We start from the raw sequence: 8,808 nt of genomic DNA, 5'->3' as shown, positions 1-8,808 counted from the left end.
CACTCGAGTTTCATTCCCGCCTTAGCCTTCCCTGGTTCAGCCAAGGAAACTGGAGAGACAGGTTGAGTCACTTGCTCCAGGTGGTGCTAACTCACGGAGCTGGGACTGAAATCCAAAAGCCCCGACTTCAAAGTCTGTGCTTTCAACCACTCTGCTCTACCTCCATGTGATGCCCTCAGACTCCACGTTCAAAACCAAACCCCGGACTGCAAATTGGCACCCCCCACAGCTGCCTGACTCACCACCCTCCCTGACAGGGGCCTGAACCCTGCACCTTGTCTTTGACTCATCCCTTCCCAGCTAGCACCCCGCATCGTGACTCACTGACCCCTGAATGGAAAAGCCACTCCGATCTCCCCCTTCCTCCTCAGCCCTGCTGCCCGCTCCAGTCCAGACCCCAAAGCTAGAGACAATGGATACCAAGTACCCCCCTTCCAAAGGGTAGACTTGCAAAGGAGCTGGACAAAAATGCTCCTGTTCCCTCAGCACTCCCAGGCCGTGAGGCTAAGAAGCCATGTGGGAAGGAGGGGTTGGAGAGGGAACTGTCTTTAGAGATAGTTGACATCACTCCTCAGCCCCAAGCCAGGTGAGGGAGCTTCAGAGAGCACGTGAGCATGGCATGTGTCCCCTGGGATTTGGGAGGTGAGGCGACTAGGGACAAAGGTGAGAGGCTGCCTGGAGTCCCCTGTGTCCACAGGGCAGGCAGGGACTGAGCTGCTCTGGGGACAGTCTGTACTCCCAGCATTTGGGGGCCAGGAGGCAAGAAAGTTTCCCGGGGCCCCAGGGGGAACCTTGGAGAAGGTGGCTGGTTTGAGGTCATTTTGAATTAGGATCCGGCCCCAAAAGCGTTGGGGTGAGGAGGAATAATAAGGAAGGTGCACGTGATCCTATCAGAAGACTTCCTGTTGGGTGGCCCCCCAGTGACAGGTGCCGAAGGTATGTTGTGAGTGCCAGCCAGGGGATGCTTTGCCCAGGTAGGAACTGCAGGTGGGACATCCCTAGTGATGCAGGCTCTCTGAGGACCCCACAAAAGTGCCCCTAAGGAGAAAGAGCCAGCCCCCAGGCACTCATCTAACCCACCTGAGAACATCGACTCTCTTGAGGACACCTGAACCAGCCAAGCCAGACTGACCTTGTTACCTCTCTCTCCTCCCTGCTTCAAGCTCCAGCCCTGGAGAAACCAGAGGCAACTAGTGGGGAAAAAGGCAAGGGGAGAGCAGACCAAACTGGGGTCTTAGAGGAAAAGCCCACCGTGCCTCCCTCCTGCTATATAGGTCTTTAAATTTAAGGCAGACTTGAGCTGGGGGAGAGGAGAAGCTTTGACTAGAGCTTAGAGCTTTGCTATTAGACCCGACTACTTTAAAACCTAAAAAATAGGATAAAGCCCAAAAGTGACTGAACAAGCTCTGAGATATGCCTAGGATCTCATCCAGAGGTAGGGAAGTTTGGGTCAACAGCACAGGTTAACAAGGCAGCCACTGAGACAGGGTAGAATTCTTTCGGCTGCTGCCCGCCAAGCACAGCTCATCCCGTGTCTCCCTTCACTGCCTCAGCCTCCTAACAGGCCCTTTTACTTTCTTCTCCTGTTCCTACCGACCCTTGAACCCCGTCCTAGTCTACCGGGCTGAGGCCTGCCAGAATAGCCTTCCCTGCACTGTGCTTTCATCCAGAGAGACAGTGTGTCCTAGTGGTCATGAGCTTGGACGTCTCTGTTTGGATCCCAGCTCCTGGACTTGGCAGCTGAGTGACCTGAAACAAGTTGCTTAACCTCTCTGTGCCTTCAGCATCACTATCTGCAACATGTGGATCGTGATAGCAGCATGCCTATTCCACTACGGTTTTGTGAGTCTTTAAATGATTACATATAAAAGCTCTTAGGAACATAGTAAGAAGCATTTCAGTGTTAGGGATCATCATTATTCTCAAATGCTTCCTTCTTGCTGTGTAATCTTGGGAAAGTCCCTTTCCTTCCCGGCTTCTCAGTTTCTGTATCTGAAAAATAAATTGTGTGTGGGTACAATTTGCTTGTGGCTACAGCTAATGCTGGTGGCAGACAAACTGCAGTGAGGAGAGAGATCCAAGCCTGGACCCACCCCACGGTGGACCGAGAAGAGAGCCGGCAGGCTTGGCAGGCAGGAGTAGGGAGGAGTCCAGCCAGCAGGACTGCCCACTCTACCATGGTCTCATGCCTGCTGCCTTCTTCTAGCCTCTAGGAGGGTCTCCCCAACCTGCCCCCACCTTCTCCTAGGGACCACCTTGGGTACCCAGTGCTAGATCAGGAAACAGATGGTATTTGAGGAGCAGCTGCCAGGCACCCTTGGTTCCTCACTGGACACACGTGAACAGCCATCCAGGTGAGGTCCCAGGTACCCGCCCCCTTAGCCTCTAGCCCCATCACACACCTCTGCCTGACCCTGTAGCGTCCATCTTCCCCGATCCTCCTTCATCAGGAAGCCTTTCATCTTTCATCATATCTGTAGGCAGCACAGGACTGCCCATACCCATTTTACAGACTAAGAAAGGAAGGTTCCCGAAAACTCAGCTTTCCTGCCTCCAGGTGCAGTGTCTGCAAAATCTTGGGAGTCATCAAAAAAACTGCTAGAGGAGCTAGAGTAGTGGCCACTGGCCCTGAGGTTCCATCGTACATGAAGCAAATATATCCTGAACACAGGATGGGTGCCAGTGACCCAGATACGAAGCAGCCTCGGTACCAGACCTCAAGAAGTTCTTGAGCTTGTGGGGAACGCAAGTCACAGATCAGTGCAACGGAAACTGGCACTGGGACCACTGGTGAGGGCAGGAGGGGTGCTGCAGCGGCTGATGGGTTTAGGCAGGCTTCTGGGGTCAGGGAAACGCCAGGAAAAGGGGGCAGCGCTAAGCCGAGGGCGGAAGGAAGCTCCCAGGACGCACTGCTTCCTTACGGGGCAGGGGCTGATTGACTCTTAGAGTGAGAACATGCCACAGGGGTTCCGAAAACCTCTGGGTTCAAATTCCAGGTGTACACCCAGTGACCAGGGGACCTTGGTCAAATTGCTGAACCCTTCTGCTTTCAACTTTCTTATGTGTCAAATAGGGACGATTACGGAGCTCCAGGGTTGCCACAGGTGAGGATCGGGCAGGATAAAAGGTACGGCGAGGGGGAGCTGGGTGCGTTTGGGATGCTGGTGAGGCAGTGAGAGCCCCGGCCCCAGCCCTTACAGCCTCCGAGAGGGGGTGCAGACTTACTAGGCAGCCACTCCTCCTGGTCCTTCTTAGCTGGGCCTGGACTCAGGCGCACACGCTCCAGCCAACTCCCAGGTCCCCCACAGGGAGGACACCCGTTTCCTCCTTGTTTCTCAACCCGTCCTGAGCTGGGAACAGATGTCCTCGCTTCCTGCCCGAGCCTGAGAGGTGGTTTGGCTCCTTTCGCTGCTTCCAGGGAAGTAAAAACCCTGGATGGAACTCTCTGGGCTTCCCCAGAGAGGAAAGCTCTCTCTTCTGAGCCTTCTGCCCCTCCTCTCTGGATGGGCTCCTAATCCCAGCATCTGCTGCTAAAACACAAACATTTCTGGGCCCTACCGGAGCCCTGCTTCCCCCGGGAAGGCCCCAGTCTGGGATGTGTTGATTGAACACATATATGAGCCTTAGTCTGAATGATTCCCCAACTCTGCTCAGAAAGGGGGTGGGAGGGGAACAAAGAAAGGACAGAGCAGCTATGGAGGGAGGCACCGTACGTACCTGGAGAATCAAGGTAAAGAAGTCAAAAAGGAAATTAACGTTTACTGAGCACCTAATACAGGCTAGGAATAAATAAGGAAGGGGGTAGCACGTACTGGGCATCTACTGAGTGCCTTCAGAATGCAAAGCAGCATGGTAAGAACTGGTCCCTGCGCCTGAGTCCCTGGGAGGTTTCACACATGACATCTCATGTGGTCTCCTAATTCTCATTACAATCCGATGAGGTAGGCACCACGGCCCCACTTTTTAGATGAGGAAACTGAGGTGGTTCTAGTCCAGGGACAGCCCATCCCTGGGTGGAGACTGGACCCTTGGGATGGGGATGTCCAGGGTGGGCACAGGGGGCTCTCTTTGTCCTCAGCCCCCACCTCCCCACCCCCTGGGGAGCGGAAGTTCTTTGGCCCGGGAGGCAATGTCTTCATTCACTGGGAGGAGTTTGAGTATCCACAAGGGCCAGACCCCCGGAGACCCAGAGATGAGGATGACAGCTGGTCCCTGCCTTTGAGGAGCTCACGCTCTTTCAGGAGACAGGTAAAGGGGGAGATCCTGTGCTAGAGGGAAGCCCGGGGGCTGAGGAAGGCGGCAAGAGAGAGAGTCACGCGTTGCTCAGTGTCCATTATGTACCAGCACTGAGCGAGTGCGATTTGGGGATCGTTAGGTTGACTAAGTGGCCGGATCTGCACAGGACTGAGAGACTTCCTGGGACACAGGACCTGCAGTGCTGAAACTGGGTGAGTCGGTCACCCTAAGCCCTGAGATCAAAGTCTGGCTCTGCCTTGTGCCTGTGGCGGAAACTAGTTACCTAACTAGCTCCCGATCCCCCATTCTTTTAGCAATGACTTTATTATAGTCTGAAATTGCCCCCATACGATTCTACTTCCCCCCTCCCCTGCTTGCAGATATGTGGTGCATGGACTTTACTAGGCTAGGGAAGGAAAGAATATTCTTCCCCCCTTTACTCAGCAGAGCTAATAACAGAAGGCAGGGGGGATTTAGACTCGGTGGGGGAGGAGGGAGACAGTGAATTCCTTTTGGGGTCCCGAGACCAGCTGTGATGGGGGCTGTGGTTCATCCTACCACCCCCCCACTTCGAAATGTCCCCTGAGGAAGAGAGGCCCAGGGGACCTCAGAGGGGCTGCTCCCTGGTCGTGTGTGGAGAAGCAGATCTTCACGGGGCAAGGGGTGAGCTGTGGCGGCCTTGGAGGGCACCTTCAGGATGCATCACAGCTTTGGTTGGTTGGTTGGCTGGTTGGTTGGTTGGTTGGTTAGAGCAGTTTTCGGTTCACAGCATATTGAGCAGAAGGTATAGAGGTTTCCCATGCAACCCCTGCCCTTATACATACACAGCCTCCCGCGTTAGCAACATCCCGCACCAGAGTGGTACATCTGTTACAATCAATGAACCTACACTGCCACATCATTATCACCCCATGTCCGTAGTTTACATTAGGGTCCCCTCTTGCTGGTGTAGTTTCTATGGGTCTGGATAAATGTACATTGACATGTATCCACCATCATGGCATCATGGAGAGTTGCACGGCCCTAAAAATCCTCTGTGCTCTGCCTGTTCATCCTTTCCTCCCCCTCAATCCCTGGCAACCACTGATCTTTTCACCGTCTCCATTGTTTTCCCTTTTCCAGAATGTCATATCGTTGGAATCATACAGTATGTAGCCTTTTCAGACTGGCTTCTTTCACTTAGTCATATGCATTGAGGGTACCTCCTTGTTTTTTCATGGCTTTTCATTGCTGGATAACATTCCATTGTCTGGATATATCAAACGGCATCCTGGTTGCTTCCGAGTCTTGGCAATTATGCACAAAGCTTCTCTAAACAACCACATGCAGTTTTTTGTGTGGACATCACCCCAGCTTTTGAGCTGAAGCTACCCTCTTCTGGGGCAGTGCCCAATTAATGACTGGGCATGAAAAGGGTACTAGGGACTGGGCATTTCTGCCCAGTGCAAAACTTCCCTGATGGGCATTGTTGGCCCTGGAGCACCCAGTTAAGTTGACCAAGGCTTTGTCAGATCTGCATAGAGGTCTGAGGTTCAACCTTCCCAGTTCCTCTTTCTCCTCTTTATTTTTCCCAGGCTTTAGCCCCCAGTCAACCACTTGCATGTCTAACACCATCTCAGTGTGCTTCCCGAAGGACCCAACTAACAAACTCTTCCTCTGAAATCAATCCACAATCCACCCAATTCTCTCCATCATCATGACCTCCAAACCCCTCATTCCTCTCATCTGGATGGTTGTATGGTCCCTACTTGGTCTCCATGTTTCCTCTCCTATCCCTTTATGACCCAGCCCCCACACAACTACCATTGACCTTTTACGAACACAAACCACATGGTGTTACTTCCCTGCTTAAAGCCCTCCAGTTGGGCTTAGAATCAAACCCATTCCCTTCTCCTGGCCTGTAAAGGCCCACATGACCTCACCCTGCCTTCCTCTCCAGCTTCCTTTCTCCCTGGGAGTTCACTCTGCTCCAGCTCCATTGGCCTTCTTTCTGTTCCTGGTATATATCAAACTCATTTCTGCCTCAGGGCCTTTGCACTAGCTGTTCCCTCTATCTAGAACACTCAGTCCTTCCCCAAGTTTCTACATGGCTGGTTTCTCAGGTCATTCAGGTCTCAACTCAAATGCACGCCTTTTCTGACAACCTTATAAGTAATGCCCATCTCCTAACTCCCCACCCCCCACACACTTCCTATAACTTTCATGTCACTTTTAAAATTTCCCTATTATAAATTAACTTGTTTATTTAGTTATTCACTTATTTACTGCTTGCCTCCCCACTATCATATAAAACTGTGAGCTTGTCTTGTTTCCAGCTCTCCTCAGTGCCTGGCGCTCTGCCTGGTCCAAAGTTGGTCTCCAAACATATATTTTGAATGAATGACTCTGTTTGTTCATTTAGGGCAGAATTCCCTTTCCCTAAGGATGGAATGAAAGTAAAGAAATAAAAACCTCAGAGACATGAGCTTTAGAGGGAAAATGTGAGGACTCTTGGCAGTCTTATGGAAGTTCCCCTGAGAATCCTGTTCTGACCACCTCTTGAGGAATGCTGTGTTAGGATCAAGGGGGGGGGGGGTCTCTCCCAGAGCCCCAGAGAGATGAGTTTCAAGTCCTCCCTGTCCTAATCTCCCCCCTCCACCTCCAGCAGAAGCCAGGGTTGCCCGTGGAGGAAACAGTTCTACAAACATTTAGCAAGCAGCTGCCCTGGGCGTGGCCCCATGCTGGATGCTGGGGATAGAGATGAATCACAGAAGAAGGAGGGGGTGACCTTCCAGGCAGGGGACAGTGTGAACAAAGGCAGAGATAGGAGACATTCTGGTGTTTGGGGAGAATTATGCACAGTTTGGTACTGCTCCAGCCAGTGAGGGTAGGAGATGAGGCTGGAAGGGTGGGCCATGTCCAGATTACCAACAGTCTCATAAACCAAGAGAAGCTAACATAATAAGGCCCAGCGTTTACTAAGGCTTTCCACGTACTCTTATCCCCCCATTTTACAGACTGCAGAAATCAGGAACTATCAAAGACCTGAGACTTTACCCTCTTTGGAAACTAGGTCATGCAACCGGTAACAGCTAGATGCAGGGTTTGAACTAGGCCTTCTGGCTCCAGAATCCATGCCCTTGACCACTAGATAATACTGCCTCTTAAGGAATTTGGACTTTATTCCACAAAGGGATGGGGATGGGGAGCCACTAATAGGTTTGTAAGCAGGAGCGTGACGTGTCCGTATCACAGATTTAAAAAGTCATTCTAGGGACTTCCCTGGTGGTCCAGTGGGTAAGACTCCGTGCTCCCAATGCAGGGGGCCCGGGTTCAATCCCTGGTTGGGGAACTAGATCCTGCATGTATGCCACAACTAAAGATCCCACATGCCACAACTAAAGATCCTGCATGCCGCAACTAAGACCCAGAGCAGCCACACACACACACACACACACACACACACAAAAGTCATTCTAGGGGATAAACAAATCAGTTTAAACAAAATTCAACTCCAGCCTCTGGACCCACTTATCCAACTGCTGTCCATCTCTCGTGGAGCAGCTCACATAAAGGTGGCACCATTTGGTACCCAAGCCACAGAGGCTTTGTTGCTCTTGGAAGCAGCCCCCTCTCCTGGCCTCCTCTGTCCTTCCAGGATGTACTGTGTGTGCTTGTGTCTTCGCAGAACACACGTAGATGCACCAGGAGTCCCGATGCCTCACGCACCTGAAGGACTTCACAGCCCCCTCCTGCCTGCCTTCACCTTCAGAGATCCTGGCCCACCTCTCCATCAGGGAGGCGCTTCATCTGAGCTGTGCTGCTTGGCAGGTTTCCAGGTCACTGCTCCAATGAGTATTAACTCACATGCATGCACATACGGCTCTGGGGGTTCATCGTGTACAGAGCTGGCATTTGATTTGCTCTTACTTTACAACTCAGGTAACCTTTGACTCCCAGAGATCGGGTAAGCAGGGAAGGCATTATCCTGAGGCTGGAGGTGGGGTGGGGTGTGTGGAACATGTGCCCAGGGACCACTGGGCAGGATCCCCATAGCCAAACAGGGTCTCCCAGGGTTGTTGCCTCCTGAGAAATGTTCTGGTCTCTCCCCACCACTCTGCAGAGACCACACGGCAGCCATGGTGGTCCAGAGCCCCAGGGTGAGCCTTCCCTTCAAGTCAAGAATGCAGGCTTGGAAGGCTGACAGGCCTGGGTGTGGCCTTGGCCAGTGCTCCCATGAGCCATAGCCCGTCTCCTCTATCCCAGCCTTCCGAACACCCTTCCAGCTCTGGGAACCCATGCTGGTCAGGAGATGCCTTGTGGAAAACTGGAGATGGAGCTGAATTGTGAAGGATGGTAGAATTTTTTTTTAACATTTTTAATTTTTAATTTGCAATAAAATATATATAGACTTTTTTGACAGGAGAAAGTAAAAGGCTCCTGCATCACCCCCGCACCAGAGCCCTCTCCCACGCCTGCTTGTTCCTGCCAGTGTCTGATCCACATGTCACTGAGGTCTTGCCATGCTAGTGTACTCTGCAGCGGGGAGAGAGGTCTTCTCTGGCACCCTTGATGTTCTGTGCTCCCAAAGAT

This window comes from Kogia breviceps, chromosome 12, assembly GCF_026419965.1.
Source record: "Kogia breviceps isolate mKogBre1 chromosome 12, mKogBre1 haplotype 1, whole genome shotgun sequence".
Lineage (NCBI taxonomy): Eukaryota > Metazoa > Chordata > Mammalia > Artiodactyla > Physeteridae > Kogia > Kogia breviceps.
The sequence above is the reverse complement of the archived record's forward strand: the minus strand, read 5'-3'. Positions refer to the sequence as shown.